The sequence below is a fragment of the Nomascus leucogenys genome, chromosome 11 (assembly GCF_006542625.1).
Source record: "Nomascus leucogenys isolate Asia chromosome 11, Asia_NLE_v1, whole genome shotgun sequence".
Taxonomy (NCBI): Eukaryota; Metazoa; Chordata; class Mammalia; order Primates; family Hylobatidae; genus Nomascus; species Nomascus leucogenys.
Window position 1 is genome coordinate 34151850 of NC_044391.1, and position 23343 is coordinate 34175192.

The 23343-nt window shown below is 39.6% G+C and overlaps 1 non-coding gene across 1 annotated transcript; it reads right to left on the reverse strand.

The window, feature by feature from the left end:
• Window positions 1–8761: 8761 nt before the first annotated feature.
• LOC115837413 lies at window positions 8762–8893 on the reverse strand. The gene has a single exon (XR_004032457.1). It is a non-coding gene; the product is annotated as a small nucleolar RNA SNORA64/SNORA10 family (small nucleolar RNA).
• Between the last annotated feature and the right edge of the window lie 14450 nt (window positions 8894–23343).

Genomic DNA, 23343 nt, shown 5'->3' on the forward strand with positions numbered 1-23343 from the left:
ATGAACCAATATAAGGTGCCAATGTAAAATCATAATGTTAATATTAAAATCTATGAAGATCAGAAGTAATAGTCTCAACAAACCACAGCCAGAGTATGTATCTAATTCTGTGCATGCATATTAAAAATATGGGAATACCTGTACAGGAAGCTAGTTTAGGAGGTTGTTAAATGTACTGGCTAAAAACACGAGCTTTGGAGTCAGATCAGTGTTCAAATCCTGGCTCTCCCATTATTACACATGACCTTTTAGCGAATTCCTTGAAACTTATGATGAGAATGTCCACCTGGTTAAATGAAGACTGTCTCATAGAATTTTGAGAGTGTTGAAATAACATGTACAAACTTTCACATATTGCCAAGCATTTGATAAAAACTGACCTACTATTGTTAACCAGTAGGAATCAATATGTTTATTATTTCATCTGGGGCAATTTACTTGCAGCCTTAGTTTCTTAATTAGTGAAGTGTGGATTGGGGTATAACTGATTAAAAGGATTAAATCAAGCAATGATATTTAGCAGAGCAACTGACACTTTAGTAAGCATTCAATTGATAGTTATTAATAGCCAGACTACTTTATGATCAATGTATTTAAAGAAAAGACTTGTTTTGGCAGGGGAATATAACATAGTGAGCTTATACATGTCACAAAATGGCAACTTGGTGGAACTTGGTGAAAGTCTAAATATGCTGAACTCCTTTGAAATATGGATTATTTCCTTAGGTTTCTAAAGTACCAATTTATTGTAACACAATATTATCTTACCTTTTTCCTGTAAGACAAAATTTAATTTAAAATCTCGGTTATTTTCTGGTGTAGGCATATATCAAAATACAATACCTCACTTTTCAGACATTAAAATTTGAAACTATACATTATGGTTCTTCAAAATGCCTCAAGATTGTTATCTATAATTCACAAATTTTATCTAATGATAAGAATCTGTATGCCGACATTTAATGGAAATTGCAGTATCTGTGGGCACATCTGGTTGATGACAGTGGTTGTGTTTGTGGGTGATTATGTGTGCTGTGTTATTTTCCAGTTACTTTCAGTGTTTGGTCTTGTTTTATGTCTCCTGTTTATGTTGCACTGAAGTGGAGATTACCTGTATTAGTGGTTGAAGACAGATGTTGAAGTTGATTCATTTCAGTGAAGGTCTACCTTTAGATAAAATCTTAACTTTTTGTTATGACAGATTTCAATCTTACACAGAAGTAGAATAATATAACAAACACCCAAGTATCTGTTATCTAGTTTCATTAGTTATCAACTCAGGGCCAATCTGGTTTACTCTATACTTCCATTCACTTCCTTCCATGCCACCTTCCTTTTCCCTCCACTTCTAGATTATTTTGAAGTGAGTTCTGGAAATTACATTTTATTTATAAATATTTTGGTATATGTGTCTAAAAGATACTTAAAAAATTTCACTATCACATGTAAAAAAAAATACTTCTTCAAAATAACCAAATATCCATTCAGTGTTTAGATTTCTGTTATTATTATTATTATTATTATTATTTGAGACAGAGTCTTGCTCTTTTAGCCGAGGCTGGAGTGCAATGGCGTGATCTCGGTTAACTGCAACCTCAGTCTCCCGGGTTCAAGCAATTCTCCTGCCTCAGCCTCCCCAGTATCTAGGATTACAGACACGTGCCACCATGCAGGGCTAATTTTTGTGTTTTTAGTAGATACGAGATTTCACCACGTTGGCCAGGCTGGTCTCGAACTCCTAACCTCGTGATCCGCCCACCTTGGCCTCTCAAAGTGCTGGGATTACAGGCGTGAGAATACAGAAAATTAGCTGGGCGTGCTGGTGCATGCCTGGAGTCCCAACTACTCGGGAGGCTGAGGCAGGAGAATTGCTTGAACCCAGGAGGTGGAGGTTGCAGTGAGCCAAAATTGCACCATTGCACTCTAGCCTGGGCAACAAGAGCAAAACTCCGTTTCAAAAAAAAAGATATATTTGATATATTTCTATCTCTTGCAGCTTATTATTCCCATTTATGCATAAATTGTCTCATCTTTAGAGAGAACTGAGTCTTTTTCACACAACCCTAGTAGTTTTTGATGGCTTTTTTGATTTCTTATTTAACACGAAGTCCCTTAACCTGTACATTTCCTGTGCCAGATCTGTTTTTCTAGGATGCCAGGTTCCTTGTATTAGGAAATGGTATTTAGAGTCCACAGTCTACTACTGGATTTGTCATTGTTTCTAGGCCTTTTCAGTGGATAGTGCTAGAACTCTATTTTTTTAAGATTAGATACATTATTAATTCACAGTGATCATTCCAATTCAAAGATTTACATTCAGAATGATGAGGCATTTATTTAGTTTCAGTGATATTATCATCTTTCACTCATGCCAAAAATATTAGTTATGAGCAACACACAGTTGTTTATTTGCTTTATTCCACTTTAATCTCAATGCAATACTACTGTCAACAATTTGATGATTGGTAGTGGTTTAAGAATGTTGTAGTTACCTTTGTCCTTTAGGTATATCTCACTGGAGGTAAATTCTTGTATTTTAAGGTCACTTGGAATTGTTATTTTATGTGGGACTATGTTTTAGATAAATTTGTTTCACAAAATCTCTTTTAGAAATGTTGAGTCTGGTTTATTTAATATATGCAGTTCTTCAAGTATATTTAAAAATACTCAATTTGGGATAAAAAATTTTACACACAATACTTTAGGAAGCTCTCTTTTATAAATTGATATACATGAATATTTTCCACAATCATGAGGAATTTTTTCTAGGCAATATTTTTCTTTTCATTTCAGTTCAAGCAGTAGAATTGTTTTGTGAAAATTTAAGTAACTTACATGGAAGACATCTGATATATAACAGGCCTCTGATTGAAAAAGAACTCTTACCTTCCTGTTGCAGCTCTTTGTAATGTCAATGAGAATCTGAATATTTGTTTTATGGGGTTTTTTCTTTGTTACTTTTTAGTGCAGGAACTGAATAACTAAACAGCAGGTGATTAGAAATTGTGGGCATCCAGTGGGCTGAAGTATTTCTTAAGTATTCAAATGAAAAGTGCTTGTTTCCCTTAATCTATCATCTACCTGAAGATACCCAGAAATGGGTGAGTGACAAAATGGAGTTCCCTAGAATGACATTTTTCTAAACTGGCTATACTTCAGAATGACTTAAGGAGCTCTCGAGATTCCTACACTTCACTTCAGACATTTTGAATGGAATCTTTAGGAAATGGGTCCAGTAATTTATATTCCAACTCTTTGTAGGATGTTTTTTAAACACACCTAGATCAGCCAGATTTAGAAACCATTGCTTTGGAACTTAAAAATTATGGGCTGGGGATGCCAGAGGGATAATACTTTTAGTGGCAGGAATAAAGGGATCATAAATAGAACTGGCCTAGTGAAACTTTACCTGCCTTAGACCCTTTTCTTCTATATAGTGGAGCGTTTTTCATTGGCTTGACATTTATGTCATAATAACCAAACAGAATGCTGTCTGATCCAGGGATGTCGCAGATCAGATGGCTTAGGGGAAATCTGAGCAACCCCAGGGAAAGGCAATATGGAATAGACACTTTTCCATTTACTAATTTTATATATATTGTATGCTTAATATATTGGTGATATCTTAGAAATTTACAAATAGTCCTGCCCATCTCACAAGAGACCAGTTAAAGCTTTACAGATGAAGTACTATTAATAACTAGTGCCTACAGTATTGTTTTTTCTGTAACCCTTTTGAGAACTTTGAATGTCACAGATTTCAATGACAATAGCCAATGATTTTGAGGACTAGCAGATATGGTAAGGAAAAACCAAAGACCTATCACAGTAGGAATACTTGAAGAAAATGGGCAGATCCAAATGGCCTATAACCAATAGGCTAAACCCAAGATGCATTTGATTAATCAAATAAGTAAAACACGTTCAGTCTATTCTATAAAGATGGTCCTTCTTGCTTGATCAATCTGTCAGCAGCTCCTCATGTTAGAAACTGGGTGTTTATGTTAAATTATACAGGTAGAGTATTGACATGTATTAGCTGTGTAACTGAATGCAAGTTACCTAATTTCTCTTAGCTGCAGCCTTCTCACCTTTAAATGGCAACATTATCTCTGTTACAAGGTTATTTATGAAGGAAGCTTTATGAGTCATCTGGCATGATTTCTAGCAAGTAGACCAAACATTCACTCAGGTATATGAACAACTGCCTCATGCTGCCAGGTGTTTAGAATATAGCAATCACCAAAACAGAGAAGGGTAGTTTGTCTCTTTCCTGCTCTAGAAAGTAAGCTCCACAAGGACCGGGCATTTATCCATTGCCATATCCCTAGCTCTTATAAACTACACAGCACATACTAAACACTCACATATGTGCGTAGTTAACAAATAAATGAAGCTTAATTCTAAAGGGATATCAGACAAAAGTTAGTAAAATAGACCGGGCGCGGTGGCTCATGCCTGTAATCCCAGCACTTTGGGAGGTCGAGGTGGGTGGATCACGAAGTCAGGAGATCAAGACCATCCTGGCTAACACGGTGAAACCACGTCTCTACTAAAAATACAAAAAAAAAAAAAAAAAATTAGCCGGGCGTGGTGGCACACACCTGTGGTCCCAGCTACTCAGGAGGCTGAGGCAGGAGAATGGCATGAACCCAGGAGGTGGAGGTTGCAGTTAGTAAAATAAAAAATGTGAAAAGTGCTATGAAGGAAACAGAGGGCTAAGAATGAGAAAACAATAGGGGTGACTTTCACTGGATAAAGTGGTTGGAGATTTTTCTGATTTATCTAAAGAGCTATGAGAAGAGTAGAAGAAAGAGCATCTCAGGCAGAGGGAACTTTATGTGCAAGGACCCTGAGATGGAAAATCACTGAACCGAGTAGACTAAGTATGCTTAGAACTGGTGACCAATCGACAGGATGGCAGGATATGAAGTTGCAAAATCAGAATAGAGCATTTATCTGTCTGACAATTGTATTTTTAATGATAGTTTGCTTTTACTTGGTCTTTATATATTTAATTACAAATTACTGATATTTTGTTTAAATCTACCACATTTTTCCATTTGACTATTTGTTTATTTTTATGTCCTTTCTTTTAGATTAAGTCTTTCTTCTTCTTCCCCCCCTCCATTGTTATACGTTCTTTTACTATTCTTTTTGTTATTCCATAGTTGCAGCATACATCCTTTTTTTTTTTTTTTTTTATTTGGAGTCTCGCACTGTCGCCCCGAGCTGGAGTGCAGTGGCGCGATCTCAGATCGCTGCAACCTCTGCCTCCCGGGTTCAAGCGATTCTCTTACCTCAGCCTCCCAAGTAGCAGGGATTACAGGTGCCCACCACCACGCCTGGCTAATTCTGTATTTTTAGTAGAGACGAGGTTTCACTATGTTGGCCAGGCTGGTCTCCTGACCTCGTGATCCACCTGCCTCGGCCTCCCAAAGAGCTGGGATTACAGGCATGAGCCACCACCACACCTGGCCTACAGCATACATCCTTAACTGAGTAAAGCTTAATGTAAATTAGTACATTTACCACTTCTACTTTTTGGACAATATAAAAACATAAGACTTTTTAAAACTGTATTTGCCACCCTCCCCACTTGCCTCCCTCCCCCTGTGATATATGGGCTTTTTTTTTTTTTTTTTTTGAGACAGAGTCTTGCACTGTAGCCCAGGCTGGAGTGCAATGGCACAGTCTAGGCTCACTGCAACCTCCACCTCCAGGGTTCAAGTGATTCTCCTGCCTCAGTCTCCTGAGTAGCTGGGACTACAGCCACATGCCACCACACCCGGCTAATTTTTTTGTTGTTGTTGTATTTTTTTTTAGTAGAGACAGGGTTTCATTGTGTTAGCCAGGATGGTCTTGATCTCCTGACATCGTGATCCACCCGCCTCAGCCTCCCAAAGTGCTGGGATTACAGGCGTGAGCCACTGTGCCCAGCCCACACCTGGCTAATTTTTGTACTTTTAGTAAAGATGGGATTTCACCATGTTGGCCAGGCTGGTCTCAAACCCCTGGCCTCATGATCCGCCCGCATTGGCCTCCCAAAGTGCTGGGATTACAGGCATGAGCCCCTGTACCCTGAGGGCTTTTATTTTTGAATTTTTAGCTCAACACATTTAAGATCCCCAAGACATGACTATTATTACTTTTTGCATATTTATCCTTTCTGTACTAATTTTTTTTCTTTAATCTCTAGAGGTTCATTAGAATTGAAATCTAGCAAAACTTTAATTTTGGGATCTGGGATCATTTTTCTTCTGTCTGAAGAACTTACTTTAGTATTTCCTCAGTACAGATTCTAAATACAGATTCTTTCCTTTTTTGTTTCTGAAAAGATTTATTTAGTTTTACTTCTGAGTGATATTTTCACTGTGTACAGAATTTCAAGGTTGGCATTCATTTTATTTTAGTACAGTTGATTCTTGAACAAGGAGGGCATTAGGAGCACTGACCCCTACACAGTTGAAAATCTGTGTGTACCTTTTGACTCCCTTAATTTTTTTTTTTTTTTTTTTTTGAGGCAGAGTCTCGCTCTGTCGCCCAGGCTGGAGTGCAGTGGTGCGATCTCGGCTCACTGCAACCTCCGCTTCCCGGGTTCAAGCAATTCTCCTGCCTCAGCTTCCTGAGTAGCTGAGACTACAGGCAGGCACCACCATGCCCAGCTAATTTTTGCATTTTTAATAGAGACGAGGTTTCACCATGTTGGCCAGACTGATCTCAAACTCCTGACCTTGTGATCTGCCCACCTTGGCCCCGTAAAGTGCTGGGATTACAGGCATGAGCCACCGTGCCTTGCTCACTGCCTTAAAAATTTAAGCACTAATAGCCTACCATTGGCCAGAAGTCTTTCTGATAACAAACAGAAAATTAACACATAATTTGTATGTTATTTGTATTATATGCTGTATTCGTACAATAAAGTACGTTAGAGAAAAGAAAATGGTATTGAGAAAATCATAAGGAAGAGAAAATAGGTGACATAAGTACTGTACTGTATTGATCGATACTGTAAGGTTATGTCATCTGTTTACAAGATGAATAGTCTGCCTGAAATACAGCTTCAGACCTCAATCTATGGTGTATATCCAGATAGTCAACTTTTCCTTTTAATGTCATAACTTTTCTCTGCTTCTTGAGCGCACTTCCAGCACCACTTCATATGATTCCCATGTTTCTTATTCAAGGTTTATGGTATTGCACTAGACATGGTGAAAAACAAGTGAGAACCATGAGGGATCACTTTTTACTGCAATATGCAATTTACTGGAGAGACAACTGCTCACATGGTAATGATTAGTGTGACATAACTTTTTTTTTTTTGAGGCAGAGTCTTACTGTCACCCAGGCTGGAGTGTAGTGGTGCAATCTCAGCTCACTGCAACCTCCCCCTCCCAGTTTCAGGTGATTCTCATGCCTCCGCCTCTCAAGTAGCTGGGATTCCAGGACTGCGTCACCAGGCCTGGCTAATTTTTGCATTTTTTTTGGTAGAAGTGGGGTTTCCCCTTGTTGGCCTCTACCCATCTCAGCCTCCCAGAGTGCTGGGATTACAGGTGTGAGCATGACACAACATTTTAAGTGGATACTCACAACACTTACTTGAGCTTACTGCAATAGCCACAGCAGGTGGCTACGGAATTGTTACAGTAGTAAGATATGTACTGTAGTGAATTTTATGCAGTTATGATTGAATACGGCATCTTTATTTTTGTTTACATTTCTGTCAACAGCAAGTGGTGTCATGTATGGTCTGTAAATGTGTGAGGGTAAGTTTTGGTAAATTTTAACTTTTTATAAAAGATGTGTATATTTTAGGATGGTAAATAATAAAATAGACTATGTCTACATATATTTTATGCATTCATGACATACCTTTTTAAAAGTGTTTTGCTATTTCTAGGTGATGCAGTTCATCTGTGAGTTTTTCAATTTAATCCAAATCTCCAAAAAATTTTCTAATATATTTTCTAAAAAAAATCTGCGTGTAAGTGGACCCACGCATTTCAAATCTGTGTTTTTCCAGCGTCAAGTGTACTTCAAAGTATGTCAGGAGAGTGGGGAAAAAAATTCAAAGTATTTTTGAGAAAGTGAGCTATCCTCTCACTCAACAACAATAATCACAGACAGAAGATTTCTGTGACCAAATGTATGGGGATTTCTCCCCACCAGCAAGCAAGCAAGCCATCAATTCTGCATCAGAAACCACCTACGTGTCCTCCAATTCAAGTCAATTCTCACACTATTTTCCTGCACATAAGACCACAGGTTGAAGCCAGGTGCAGTGGCTTACACCTGTAATCGCAGGACTTTGGGAGGCTGAGGCGGGCTGATCACCTGAGGTCAGGGGTTCAAGACCAGCCTGGCCAACATGGTGAAACCTCATCTCTACTAAAAATACAAAAATTAGCTAGGCATGGTGGCAGGCTACTTACGAGGCCAAGGCAGGAGAATTGCTTGAACGTGGGAGGCGGAGGTTGCAGTGAGCCGAGATGCACCACTGCACCCCACCTGGGCGACAAGAGTGAAACTCTGTCTCAAAAAGAAAAAAAAAACACAGGTTGAGGGCTCAGTGCCCAAGACCACCCCTGACCCTCATCAGTCACAAGTTTGGGCCTGTGGAACTTCTGACCTAGCAGCTTCAATGTGGAGTTTCCATACCCTCTCTTTGGGTTTGATTAATTTGCTAGAGTGGCTCACAGAATTCAGGGAAACTGAATATGTTTATCAGTTTATAGCCTTGCTTTTTTTTTTTTCGTCCTGCTTTTGTTGCACCCTTCAAGGAAAGAGGCCACCATAAGGCCGAGCTCAGGTACCAAGGGGACCTTCTCTCTCTCTTCCCATTGCGAAAGTCACACAAGTGAAGCCAGGTGTAACTATACACAGCCAAGAGAGTTATTTACTGGTTTATTACAAAGGATATTACAAAGGATGTAGGTGAAGAAATTCACAGGGCAAGATATGGGGGAAGAGGTTCAGGGTGTCCATGCCCTCCCTGACCACCAGCCTCCAGGAGCCTCCAATGTGTTCAGCTATCCAGAAGCTCTGGAAACCCAGTCTTCTTGTGTCTTTTACGGAGGCTTCATTGGGTAGGCATAATCAACAGCTGTGTAGAAATGTGATTAGACACGGCCGGGCGTGGTGGCTCACGGCTGTAATCCCAGCACTTTGGGAGGCCAAGGCGGGCAGATCACGAGGTCAGGAGATGGAGACCATCCTGGCTAACACGGTGAAACCCCGTCTCTACTAAAAAAATACAAAAAATTAGCCGGGCGTGGTGGTGGGTGCCTGTAGTCCCAGCTACTCGGGAAGCTGAGGCAGGAGAATGGCGTGAACCCAGGAGGCGGAGCTTGCAGTGAGCCGAGATCGCGCCACTGCACTCCAGCCTGGGCGAAAGGGTGAGACTCCATCTCAAAAAAAAAAAAAAAGAAATGTGATTAGGCACAAAATGTATGATCTAACACTAATAGGCTGAGTGGGGAAACCCAGCAATGTCTATCTGTTCAGATTCTTTTTGTCCTCTCTCTGCTGCATCCTTTCCTCCAGGGAATGGGGCAGGACCTCTTCTGAAATGGATGTCTTATGATCTACAATCACATAAGTCAGAGAATTTCTTTATGGCCAGCTCTAAGACAGAAAGGCAGGGAAGATTTCTGACTTTAGAAGAGGAGGAGCAGATGAAAGGAGGCAGGAGGTAAGAGAGAGATTCTGTTTTCTGAGGCCTGTTATCTGAGGTTTTAAGTGCCCCAACATTATAACTAAAGACTGTAACAAGGGATATGGGAGTTATAAGCCAGGAACTATGGATAAAAGCCCATATATACAGATATTATAATATATATCTCATAATATCACACATGTCATTCTATTTTCTTCTTGTTTCCATTGTTTTTGTTGGGAGGTCAGCTGTTGGTCTAATTTTTGCTCTTGTGAAGGTAGTATGTCTTTTATTCTCTGGTTGCTTATAAGATTTTTCTTTGTTTTTAGCTTTTCCAGTGGGCCTATGTGTCTAGGGATGGTTTTCTTTGTACTCTTTTGTTAGAGCTTTGTAGAGCTTCTTGAATACATGGCTCGAAACACCTGTCAGATAACATCAACATCTAGGTATCTATGGGTCTCTCTCTTATTTTAATCAACTTTTGCCCTTTTACATTGCTTCTTTTTATCTGATTGACTGCCAAACATTGTAAATAAAAATTTTAGTTATGATTTGAGGCTCAGTAGGGTGTTATCTTTCCCCAGAGAGATTTTACTTTTGTTACTGGCAGCAAGGGTTGAGTTAGATCATCTCTCTGGGTTTGGTTTATTTCAGATCTTTGCCCCACATTTTCACTTTCTTTGTAGCTCTCTGATGCCTTCAAACAGTTAAAAAACAAAAATTGTCTAGTTTTTCCAGTTCTCTCAGCTGGAAGATTGTTCTGAAACAGTAAAAAATAACTTTTATTCTAAAAACAATAAGAAGATACTAAAAAGTTTTAAGAATTGACATAACCTGATTTCCATTTTAAAATGAACTTAATTAGTTGTTTTGTCATATCTTTCCTTAAAATGTCCCCAAAGCTTTCTTTTACTTACATTTCTGTTGTTATCATCCTGGTCTAAACTCTATCTAAGTCACTAACTTGGATTATTGTTTTTTGATTTTTTGTTTTTGAGGCTGAGTCTCACTCTGTCACCCAGGCTGAAGTGCAGTGGCATGATCTCGGCTCACTGCAACCTCTGCCTCCCAGGTTCCAGCAATTCTCCTGCCTCAGCCTCCTGAGTAGCTGGGATTACAGGTGTGCACCACCACGCTCAGCTAATTTTTGTATTTTTAGTAGAGGTGGGGTTTCACCATGTTGGTTAGGCTGGTCTTGAATTCCTGACCTTGTGATCAGCCTGCCTTGGCCTCCCAAAGTGCTGGGATTGCAGGCATGAGCCACCATGCCCGGCCGGATTATTGTTTTTATCTCACTTTCTTGGTCTCCTGAAAGCCATCTAGCATATCGATGTGAGATTCTTTATCCAGAGATTTGATTTCTTTTATGTCTGGATTTGCAAATTAAAAATAGCTATGAAGGCCAGGTGTGGTGACTCATGCTTGTAATTCCAGCATTTTAGGAGGACAAGGCAGGTGGATCACTTGAAGTCAGGAGTTTGAGAGCAGCCTGGGTAACATGGAGAAACCCCGTCTCTACTAAAAATTGGCTGGCTGTGGTGGTGCACACATGTAATTCCAGGTATTTGGTTGGCTGAGGCATGAGATTTGCTTGAATGGGTGAGGCAAAGGTTGCAGTGAGCTAAGATCATGCCACTACCACCAGCTTGGGCAACTGAGAGAGACTGTCTCAAAAAAGAAAAAGTGATGGGATTTTTAAAGTAGCACTATTAGTCGCACAGAAAAGCAAATCAACTTAAGGTGAGTAACTTGCTGAAAGTTACACAGTTAAGGCAGAGCTACCTGTTGAATCTAGGTCTCTTTAATTTTAGAACTTATATCAATTATTTCATATTGTAGATATGCATTCAAATTATATTTTCTTTTTTTTTTTTTTTTTGAGAGGGAGTCTCGCTCTGTCGCCCAGGCTGGAGTGCAGTGGCGGGATCTCGGCTCACTGCAAGCTCCGCCTCCCGGGTTCACGCCATTCTCCTGCCTCAGCCTCTCCGAGTAGCTGGGACTACAGACACCCGCCACCGCGCCCGGCTAATTTTTTGTATTTTTAGTAGAGACGGGGTTTCACCGTGGTCTCGATCTCTTGACCTCGTGATCCGCCCGCCTCAGCCTCCCAAAGTGCTGGGATTACAAGCGTGAGCCACCGCGCCTGGCCTATATTTTCTTTAAATGAAGCAGCATTTATATTCTTTTGCTGCTAAAAATACTTAAAATTTAAGTAATAATAAAAAGTTAAAGCTTTTATCGTTTGTGCTCATTGATGTCAAAGTTGCTTGAGCTGAAGTTGAGTAAAGAGTTTTCGAACCAAGTGACTGGTGCTTTCAGAATGGCAGAAACCATACTGGGAATGAGGCCATCCGGGAGGAAACCCTTCTCTATGAACATCTGGGTGTGTGTGTGTGTGTGTGTGTGTGTGTGTGTGTGTATTTTCTTTTTTCAATTAGAGATTCCGGGCTTTAAAATCCCATAAATAAAAAGTCCTGGGCTGGGCATGGTGGCACACGCCTGTAATCCCAGCAATTTGGGAGGCTGAGGCGAGTGGGTCACCTGGGGTCAGGAGTTTCAGACCAGCCTGGCCAACATGGCAAAACTCCATCTCTATTAAAAATATAAAAATTAGCTGGGAGGCTGAAGCAGGAGAATTGCTTGAGTCCTGGAGGCGGAGGTTACAATGAGCCAAGATTGTGCCATTGTGCCACTGCACTCCAGCCTGGGCCATAGAACAAGACACTGTCTCCAAAAAAAAAAAAGTCCTGAATATAGATAAACAAGACTATAGAGATATTTAGCCAAAACAGCATGAGAAAATGCATATTCTTTCTTTCACCCATATATTAGTTCCATGATTCTTCTATAATAGGTCTGTAATGCATGAGGAAACTACAAAAAGCTACCATGTTAGGGGTGAAAAAAAGGCAATCTTTCCAGATGTGGTTGCTAACAGATAATAATAAAAAGTGAAGCCTTGAGCCAAGAAAAGCCCCAGCATGACTCAATATAGACCAAGGTTCCAGAAAGAACTAATTTCTTTCCAAACAAAGAACATGAAGTAAAGCACAGCTGATCCCTACGCTACTACATTCATTTCAGTTTTGTTTCCAACTATCTTTTCAGAGACGTTTGACACTAGACTGTATCATTATTTATACTATTCTAGAATATGAAATTCTAGAATATGTATCCTTTCTACTTATACATAAACATTTACATTGATTTCATATATATAATCATATTATAATTTTAAAAAGAGGGTATAAGGTATAATTTAGTGCTTTGTAATTCCTTATTCATTGATCAATATATATTTTTAAAAGATCAGAGACTTTTTTCCGAACTACAGATTCTTTTTTTAAAAAACTGTTGTGGCTACATAGTAAGTGTATATACTACTGGGAGTACATGAGATGACCTGATACAGACATACAGTGCATTATAATCACATCATGGAAAATAGGATATCTATACCCTTAAGCATTTATCCTTTGTGTTACAAACAATCCAATTATACTCTTTTAGCTATTTTAAAATGTACAATTAAATTATTGTTTACTATAGTGACCCTGTTGTGCTATCAAATACTAGGTCTTATTCATTCTTTGTATCTATTTTTATTTTGTACCCATTAACCATCTCCAGTTCCTCTCCACCCCTCCACTACCCTTCTCATCCTTTCGTAACCATCCTTCTACTCTCTAGCTCCATGGGTTCAATTGTTTTGATTTTTAGCTCCCACAAATAAGTGCAGACATATGAAGTTTGTCTTTCTGTGTCTGACTTATTTCATTTAACATGACTTCCAATTCCATCCATGTTGTTGCAAATGACAAAATCTCTCTTTTTTTTTTTCCACTGTTGTCACCCAGGCTGGAGGGCAGTGGCACGATTTTGGCTCACTGCAACCTCTGCCTCTTGGGTACAAGCAATTCTCCTGCCTCAGCCTCCCAAGTAGCTGGGATTACAGGCACCCACCACCATGCCTGGCTAATTTTTGTATTTTTAGTAGAGACAGGGTTTCACTATCTTCGTCATGCTGGTCTCGAACTCCTGACCTCAGGTGATCTGCCCACCTCGGCCTCCCAAAGTGCTGGGATTACAGGTGTGAGCCACTATGCCCGGCCAATCTCATTCTTTTTTATAGCTGACTAGTACTCCATTTTGTATATGTACACATTTTCTTTATCCATTTGTCTGTTGATGTACACTTAGATTGCTTCCAAATTTTTGCTCTTGTAAACAATGCAGCAACAAACATGGGAGTGCAGATGTGCCTTCGATATACTGATTTCCTTCAATATGCTGATATCCCCAGCAGTGGGATTGCTAGATCATATGGTAGTTCTATTTTTAGTTTGGGGAACATCCAAACTGTTTTCTGTAGTGGTTGTATACAGAGTCTTTAATTTAATCTTTACTAGGTACTACAATAGTTATCATTTCTGAGTGTTTTTAGAAACATTGAGTATTTCAAGCACTGATTTCTCCAGAGACTAAGATACATGTATCCCTACAAGCATGGACATGGATTGGGAGTGAGAAGCAGAGCCTTTGGTGGGTTTTTTGTTTTGAATAAAATTGCTATTGATATTCTTCCCATTAATCTAAGCCTCAGTATCTGCCATTTATACTTATCAGATTAAATTGTCAATTTCCATTTCAGGTATACTTTAAATTCTTGATATGATTTGCAGGTGATTTTTAAAAAATTTTTAATTTTGTTTTGTTTTGTTTTGAGACAGGGTCTCGCTGTGTCACCCAGGCTGGAGTGCATTGGCATGATCACCACTCACTGCAGCCTTGACCTCCTGGGCTCAAGTGATCCTTCTGCCTCAGCCTCCTGAGTAGCTGGGACTACAGGCCCACACGACCGTGCCTGGCTAATTTTGTATTTTTTGTAGAGACGAGGGTCTCACTGTTGCCCAGGTTAGTCTCAAGCTCCTGGACTTAAGCAATCTTCCCACCTCGGCTTCCCAACATGCTGGGATTACAGGCATGAGTCACTGTGCCCAGCCTTCTTGATATCATTTTTATCTAGCTAACATATTTTGGAATATAATGAATCACCTATGTATCTTGGAGTGATTATTTTTAATTTCTTAAATTTGAAATGCTGTGATTTCAGACCCGATGGATAGAATAGAAAAAGTTAGACTAAAAGTGTGATGGGATGACATGTAAGAGCTCTCGAAGAGAGAGAAAGTGTCATATTATTAAGACCTGGGTTCTGGAACTAGGCTGCTTGGGTAAAAATGCTGGTTTTGCCATTTATCAGCTATATAACTTTGGACAGGTTATTTAGCCTCTCTGAGCCATGCTATTCTCAACTATTAAATGGGATAACAATAATATACCCCTTTAGAGTTGTTATGAGGATTACAAGAATCAATACATGTTAAGTAGTTAGAATCTTTCCCTACCCTTAGTAATCATCCAATATTATTCTTATTATTAGATTACCAATAAAATTTTGTCTGAGGTACCCAAATATAATGAGGTTTGTATAGAACACATATGCAATTTCTAACATTCTGTCAAGTAATGTCATTTTCAGTAATTCTTCAGAAGTTTGAATGAGCTAATGCTCACTCCCCATATGATATTTTTTGTGTCTATACCAATTCTGTATATGGCAGTCTGTGGTCTGTATAATAATTGATAGAAATGGATAAGCAAATGTTAAAACTCTGTTGGAAGAGGGAAGGGTGGATTTTGGCATAAGTAAACATGAGAGGATCAAAGAGATTTTTCAGGAGGCAGAGCTAAAATTTTGCCTCTTGGCTATAGAGAGGAATGTTCAGGGAGCTCTGATTTGCAGGAGGAGCAGCAGGCAGCCACAGACATCTTCAGGTTCTGCCTTTATTGGACTCTTCTGACCCTCTGTTGTAATTGAAAGTCAGGTGGAGAGAGGGCTTGTGCTGTACTCTGAAAGTCACCAATAATTCTAAGTAATAAGTGTCACCACTTTGATTACATAGCCTTCCTGAAATGTTGATGGCCTGGAGTTTTACAGGTGCAGTGTATACTAAATTAGCCATGACCACAAACAGGATGTCATTGTCATTCCTTTCAAACTACAGAGTAGTAATTTGGTAATGGGTGAACACCTGGATTTGTGCCTCCTTAAACCTGAAATAAAAGGGAGAGGAATAGTCTGAGTCAACTGTCTTTGTGACATCTGACCCATGGTCTACATTTCTTTGAAAACACTGTATTTGGATATATGCATAAATACACACACACACACACACACACACACACACACACACACACTAGCTTTTGCTTCTTAGAAAAGCAGCTCCTTGAGGGAACCATTACTTTGCTGTATTATGTACAACAATGTGGTTGCTACATGAATGTTAAGTACTACTAATAATATTACTGGTAATTCACTGGTGAGGCATTTTATGAGTCACCACTTACTGTGTGTTCACAATGTTTGAACTTGGTTATACAAATGTATCAAGTTATTTTTTATATGAAATTGACTATTAGGATATTTAATCATCCAAGTCAGAGTCAAGGACTAGCACTTTAAACATTTTTTTTTCCACTTTCAATCTTGGAACAATTTGAAAGTTGGAGAAAAGTTGGAAGAATCATACAAAAAAAGGTATGTATACCCTTCATGCAGAGACCTCATCCAGGGTTGGCCAGTCGTTTTAATAATGTCCTTTATAGTAAAGGGATGTAGTCCAGAATTAGTATGGTATCTGGTTGTCTCATATTGGAACAGTTTCTTCTTCCTTCCTTTCATGGGCATGTCATATTTGAAAATTATAGGTCAGTTGTTTTGGAAACTGTCCCTGAATTTGGGTTTATCTAATGTTTCCTCATAATTATTTTCAGGTAATGCATTTTTTGACAAAATTTCACAGAAGTGATGCTTTGCTACTTTCCTTGCATCCTATCATGCGGCACATGGTGTCAATGTTTCCCATTACTAGTGATGTTAACTTTGATCATTTAAATAAGATGGCTTCTGTGAGGCTTCTCTATTGTAAAGGTACAATGTTTTTACACATTTTGGAATGAGTAATTACTTTGTGGGGAGAAATTTTGAGACTGTAAAATTCTGTTCCTCCACCTACTTTTACCCATTAGTTTTAGCATTCATTGCTATGTCTTGCCCGATTATTGCTATATTGGTTGAAAAATGTTGATTTTCTAATGCTTTCACTCCTTCTACATTATTTAGTATTAAACTCCCCATTTATTTATTTATATCACTGAGGACTCATGAATTCTTATTTTATTCAATGTACTATAATTCAGTACTATCATCATTTCTTTTGATGCTCAAAAAAATAAAAATAAAAATAAAAAAATAAAAATAGATTTGACTAGTAGGAGTAAGCCCTTTTCCAGATTGGCTTGCGTGTACTTTTGACATGTTCTCATTATTCTTTCAGCACTTCATTACTTCCTGGCACAATCAGATGATTTACGTTCATTTGTTCTTTCCTGGTCCCAGTCCTGAGATCAGCCATTCCTCCAAGAAGCCCTGTTTCTTTCAGTAGAGTGGCATTTAGAAATCAAGATCTGGGTACTTGATATGCTACAAGTATACTGCTCCTTCTAGGCCTCCCTCAGTGGAAAAATAATTTATATACATGCATATCGCTATTGCTCTATTTCCTTCTCTCTTTTTTCTCCCTCACATATTTGTATGTGTGCATGTGTGTGTATGTGTATCTACCTACCTATATATTTATATATACACACATATACTTATTTATGAGTACACACCAACACCTCCAATTCCTATTTGCTGTCACCACAGTTTATTATAGTTTTCTTCCTTGTCATATTCATATATTCCTTCTCTAACATAAGATGATAATGGCTTCCATTATCTTACTGTATTAATTGCTCAATCCCCCCATATGTAGTTAATCTACCAAGCTTGCTAGACTGACTTTCTACCTAATTGCTTTTTCAATAAATAGTAAGTAAAGGACAAAGTAAAGGGTGGAATGAAAGGAGGAAGAAAGAAAGAGAATAACACATTTTGAAATCTAAATTAAAATTTAAAGATAGATTTTTGCATGTTTTATGTGTATAGAAGTAAGGTTCTGGGAATCGAGTTTACTCTTAATTTTTTTAAGATCATGAAAATAGGCCAGGCATGGTGGCTAACGCCTATAACCCTAGCACTTTGGGAGGCCAAGGCGGGTGGATCACTTGAGGTCAGAAGCTCGAGACCAGCCTGGCCAACATGGTAAAACCCTGTCTCTACTAAAAATACAAAAATTAGCCAGGCATGTTGGCACACAACTGTAATCTCAGCTATTCAGGAGGGTGAGCCACGAGAATTGCTTGAACCCAGGAGGCAGAGGCTGCTGTGAGCCGAAATCGTGCCACTGCACTCCAGCCTTGGCAACACAGCAAGACTCTGTTAAAAAAAAAAAAAAAATCTTGAAAATACATCCTAATATTTTGTCTTTATATATTCACGCATAATACTTAATGGCATACAAGCATTAGGCATACAAAGATGAATGAGACAAAGTCTGCAGAGTTCAGATATGATAAAACAAGCAGACAGGTTAAAAATATTAATAATTCCTGTAATAGTAGAAGAGTTATTGTAGAGGAATACAAAGAGTTTCAGGAAGAAACTGAGCTACACTATAACACAGAAGAGACCAATAGATATTGCATAAGCAGCAGAATGATTTCTCTTCATTAAGAGTAATGATCCACATGCTAATGGTTAATTTCTAGTTGGTCTTCTGAATTCTGGCTTTTTCTTAACTCTTTTCTTCTGCTCCAGTCATCCTATAGAGGACCAGAGAAAATTAGACACAGTGAAATCTCTCTTCATGGTCAGGACAGTTACTGAGCAACAGGAAACACAACTATTCCTTATAGGCCTGGTGCCCTGTTTTTTCCAGCCCTCAGGTTGTGAGACTTTGGCATATTTTGCATATAACCTCTGACTTTGCAATGGAACGGAATTTTATTATATTTAATACCATATAATTTTTTTTTAGTTTAGCATATTTCTATTTTTCTTTTTTTATTAATTTTTTTCTTTTTTTGCACACAAAACAATAAACATTTTCTAAAAATACATACAAACAAAAAGATGCATATCAAACATATTAGGAAGGTTGCACATGGGAAGACCGGGAATAGAAATGGGGGGTGGGAATGAAACAAAATAAATGAGAGAGGGACTTTGTATGGATCAATGATAATAACTCAATCCTCTATGTCTTTGATGAAGAAGGAGGAGGAAGAGGAAGAAAAAGAAAGTGGGATAAAGGATCAGAAAGGGAGGAAAATAGAAAAAATTAGAGTATGACTCCAGGGTAGACCTGTTTTGTTGTTGCTGGGTTGGTTGGTTGGTTTGTTGTATTTTTCATATGTTTCGCCATGTTGGCCAAGCTGGTCTCGAACTCCTAGCCTCAAGTGATCAACCTACCTCGGCCTCCCAGAGTGCTGGGACTACAGGCGTGAGCCACCACGTCCAGCCCCCACACTGCGTCTGGCTTCCGTGGTAGACCTCCCAGACGGGGCGGCCGGGCAGAGGCGTTCCCCACATCCCAGACGGGGCGGCCGGGCAGAGGCGCTCCTCGCTTCCCAGATGGGGTGGCGGCCGGGCAGAGGCACTCCTCACTTCCCAGACGGGGTGGCCGGGCAGAGACGCTCCTCACTTTCCAGACGGGGTGGTGGCCGGGCAGAGGCGCTCCTCACTTCCCAGATGGGGCGGCCGGGCAGAGGCGTGCCTCACTTCCCAGACGGGGCGGCCAGGCAGAGGCTCTCTCACTTCCTAGACAGGGTGGCGGCCAGGCAGAGACGCTCCTCACATCCCAGACGATGGGCGGCCGGGCAGAGGCGCTCCTCAGATCCCAGACAGGGAGGCCGGGCAGAGGCGCTCCTCAGATCCCAGACAGGGAGGCCGGGCAGAGGCGCTCCTCACTTCCCAGATGATGGGCGGCCGGGCAGAGGCGCTCCTCACATCCCAGATGGGGCGGCCGGGCAGAGGCGCCCCTCACATCCCAGACGATGGGCGGCCAGGCAGAGACGCTCCCAACCTCCCAGACGGGGCGGCAGTCAGGCAGAGGCTGCAATCCTAGCACCCTGGGAGGCTAAGGCAGGTGGCTGGGAGGCGGAGGTTACAGCGAGCCGAGACCACGCCACCGCACTTCAGCCGGGGCAACACCGAGCACCGAGTGAGCGAGACTCCGTCTGCAGTCCCAGCACCTCGGGACGCCGAGGCAGGCAGACCACTCGAGGCCAGGAGTTGGAGACCAGCCTGGCCAACATGGCGAAACCCCGCCTCCACCAAAAATACCAAAACCAGCCAGGCGTGGTGGCGCCCGCCCGCAATCCCAGCCACCCGGCAGGCTGAGGCAGGGGAATCCCATTTAATTTTTTTAGTACCGTATTTTTTGGTGGCTTTTAAAGCCACTATTAAAAATCTTTTTATATTACCCAATACTGCCAATATTCTAAAATTTTTGTGCAAATAAATTGTGTCATTATGTACAGTTAATGGACTTAGTAGGCAAATCAATTTTTATTTTTTTGGTTAAAGGGCTCTCCATTGTGTAAGTGCCTTTAAAACATGCTTATTAGTTAAGCATCTCAACAATGTGGAATGTGGGTTGGTTTTATCACTCTCCAATTAAAAGTTATTGCTCCATAACTTCCAAGAAAGGAAGTTAGGCACTTGGAGAAATTGGTCCAATATTACATTGTGCAAATAGAATAAATAAATCCAGATTACTGATTCTCAACCTGTTTTCTGCCCTAAATCATCAGAGAGATAAATAGATTCTCTGTTTTAATAACTGAGTCTCAGGTTCTAGCTCAGGAAGCCATTATGCCTTCTCAGTACTGGCCTTCTAAAACTTGATATGTTCAATTTTCAAAGAAAATCAATTTAGAAAGAAAAAATATGCTTTGAGATGATAAAAAAGGGAATAGTCATGTAATACAAAATCCACTAAAGCTACATTTCTCTATGCCTTATAGAAATGGACAATTATTTAAATATTAAAACATACCACTACCCCAATTATATATTTTATAATATAAAAATACTTCTTAAACTAAGTAGTGGTATTACTACTGAAATCATCTGTGTATATTTGATATGGGACATGAATAATGGGTCACATCTTGACAAGCATTTCAGGCCTATTGAAAGCTGGTTGTAACAGGATGGAGTTTGCATGAAGGGCCCATTATGATTATATCTTGGACTCAGCACAGTGACACTTTTCTTTCTTTCTTTCTTTTTTTTTTTTGAGACGGAGTTTCGCTCTTGTCGCCCAGGCTGGAGTACCATGGTGTGATCTCGGCTCACTGCAACCTCTGCCTCCTGGGTTCAAGCAATTCTCCTGCCTCAGCCTTCCAAGTAGCTGGGATTACAGCCACCACGCCCAGCTAATTTTTGTATTTTTAGTAGAGATGGGTTTTTGCCATGTTAGCCAGGCTGGTCTCGAACTCCTGACCTGAGGTGATCCACCTGCCTCGGCCTACCAAAGTGCTGGGATTACAGATGTGAGCCACCGGGTCTGGCCGACCCTTTTCTTATGGCTTAGAAGTTCACAGAGTTCATAGGCAATTCACGTAAACTCAGTTTGAGTAGTCACACGAACAAATAACAGCTTGGCAGTCCCTTTTCTCTAGGTTTCTGCTCATTTCTTTATATCTAGAAATTCTGCCTCAGTCATCATCTTGGACTCCTACCTTAGTGTAGGTAGAATTACTCATTATTACTTACTTTGAATCTAGATGGTTTCTTCACTGCTACTTTTAAAACCAGTCACCAAGTTAAGCACAATCACCTTGTTCATTCTTTTTTTTTTTTTCTTTCGAGACAGAGTCTCGCTCTGTCACCCAGGCTGGAGTGCAGTGGCACTATCTCGGCTCACTGCAAGCTCCACCTCCCGGGTTCACGCCATTCTCCTGCTTCAGCCTCCCGAGTAGCTGGGACTACAGGCACCGGCCACCACGCCCGGCTAATTTTTTTTTTTTTTTTTTTTTTTTTGGAGACAGAGTCTCACTCTGTGGCCCAGGCTGGAGTGCAGTGGTGCAAACTCGGCTCACTGCAAGCTCCGCCTCACGGGTTCACGCCATTCTCCCGCCTCAGCCTCCCGAGTAGCTGGGACTACAGGCACCCGCCACCACGCCCAGCTAATTTTTTTGTATATTTTTTAGTAGACACGGGGTTTCACCGTGTTAGCCAGGATGGTCTCGATCTCCTGACCTCGTGATCTGCCCGTCTCGGCCTCCCAAAGTGCTAGGATTACAGGCATGAGCCACCGCACCCGGCCTGTTCATTCTTTTAAGGCCTTCATTTTATTCCTGTTGGTTTCACTTATAACTGATAAAAAAGGTAAATGTCGTGTGAGTAGGTAAAAATTTTTGAAAATTTGTTTTCAAAGTTGTTAAAGGAAAATACTCTTCTGAGTGTTTCCCTTCTGGATTGTTATTAGTAAGAAAAATATTTTCACAATGATACTATCAAGCATAAAATTCAGCAAATTATAATACTACCCTTATTACACAGAGTCTCAGGAAAAAAGGTGATAAGTATTTTGCGTTTAGTGATAGAAATATTAAGGCTCACAATAACAAGTGATTTTAAAATAATGATTAATTTTCCAGCTAAAGTAGTCATTTGACAAGCATTTACTGAAAGTACTTGAGAAAATGACAGCAGTAATTATAGCAGTAATAAAGCATAGCAGGCTAGACTTGCCTCTGTAATGCTCATGACTCTTGTGTAATGTAGATAATTAGCAAACTATCGAAACCACTGGAGGAACATCCTCTAACATGGTTAGGGAGACCTTTGTCCTCAGATTTATTAGCTAATGACATTGTATAATGATTTGGCAAGTAATTGAATTCTGTTGACTCTTAAATGTTTGGTAATGTATAGTTAAAACTATAAATTCTGACAGAAGAGGACATGGAGTTGGTACCTTTTCTTTTAAATTTTTCACAGTAATCTTCCAGTATGTTCTTATCTTCCTTGGAAAACCTAGTGTGTCTGTCTCCCAGCAGGTGAAATGAAATGACAATAGACTTTCATTTTGAAATTCAGCAATTTCATTAGTTTATTGAAATTATGTTTATCATTTGCTCAACTTTACTGGTATAAATATTACATGGCAGAAATAAAATTATAAATTGTACATTAGTTTATTCATTTAAACTTTTGTAACACAAAGATCAAGAAACATAACATATTCTGTATTTCTGCCAACAAATATCTAAAATCATTATATTTTTAAGTTACAATATCTGCAATCATAATAAATATGTCTTTTAAAAGCTAAAAATTTGAGGCATAAAAGTAATATGTTTGAAGTCACAATGGCAGTAAATATGAATGCTAAACTGAAATATGAAAATCTAGTTGAGGATTTGCTTAGAGTAAGTTTGTAAAATTTGTTTTCAAGAAAGAAAAACAGATTGAAAGTATTTCTTTTTAATATGGTTTCAATTTAATTTAAAAACAATGCAACAAAGCCATTCCTATGTACACACATAGCCATTAAAGATGTTCCTAGCACAAAGATTCTCAAATGTTCCTAGTTCATTCCACCCTTAATATCTGGTAATTTTTTCATGGTGACTCTAGGAAAATAGGAATACCTCATTCGTTTATTAAGTAGTTAGGCCCAAATTTAGTAGTAGCAGTTTGTGTAGTGTCTGACTGATGTTTCTGTGTT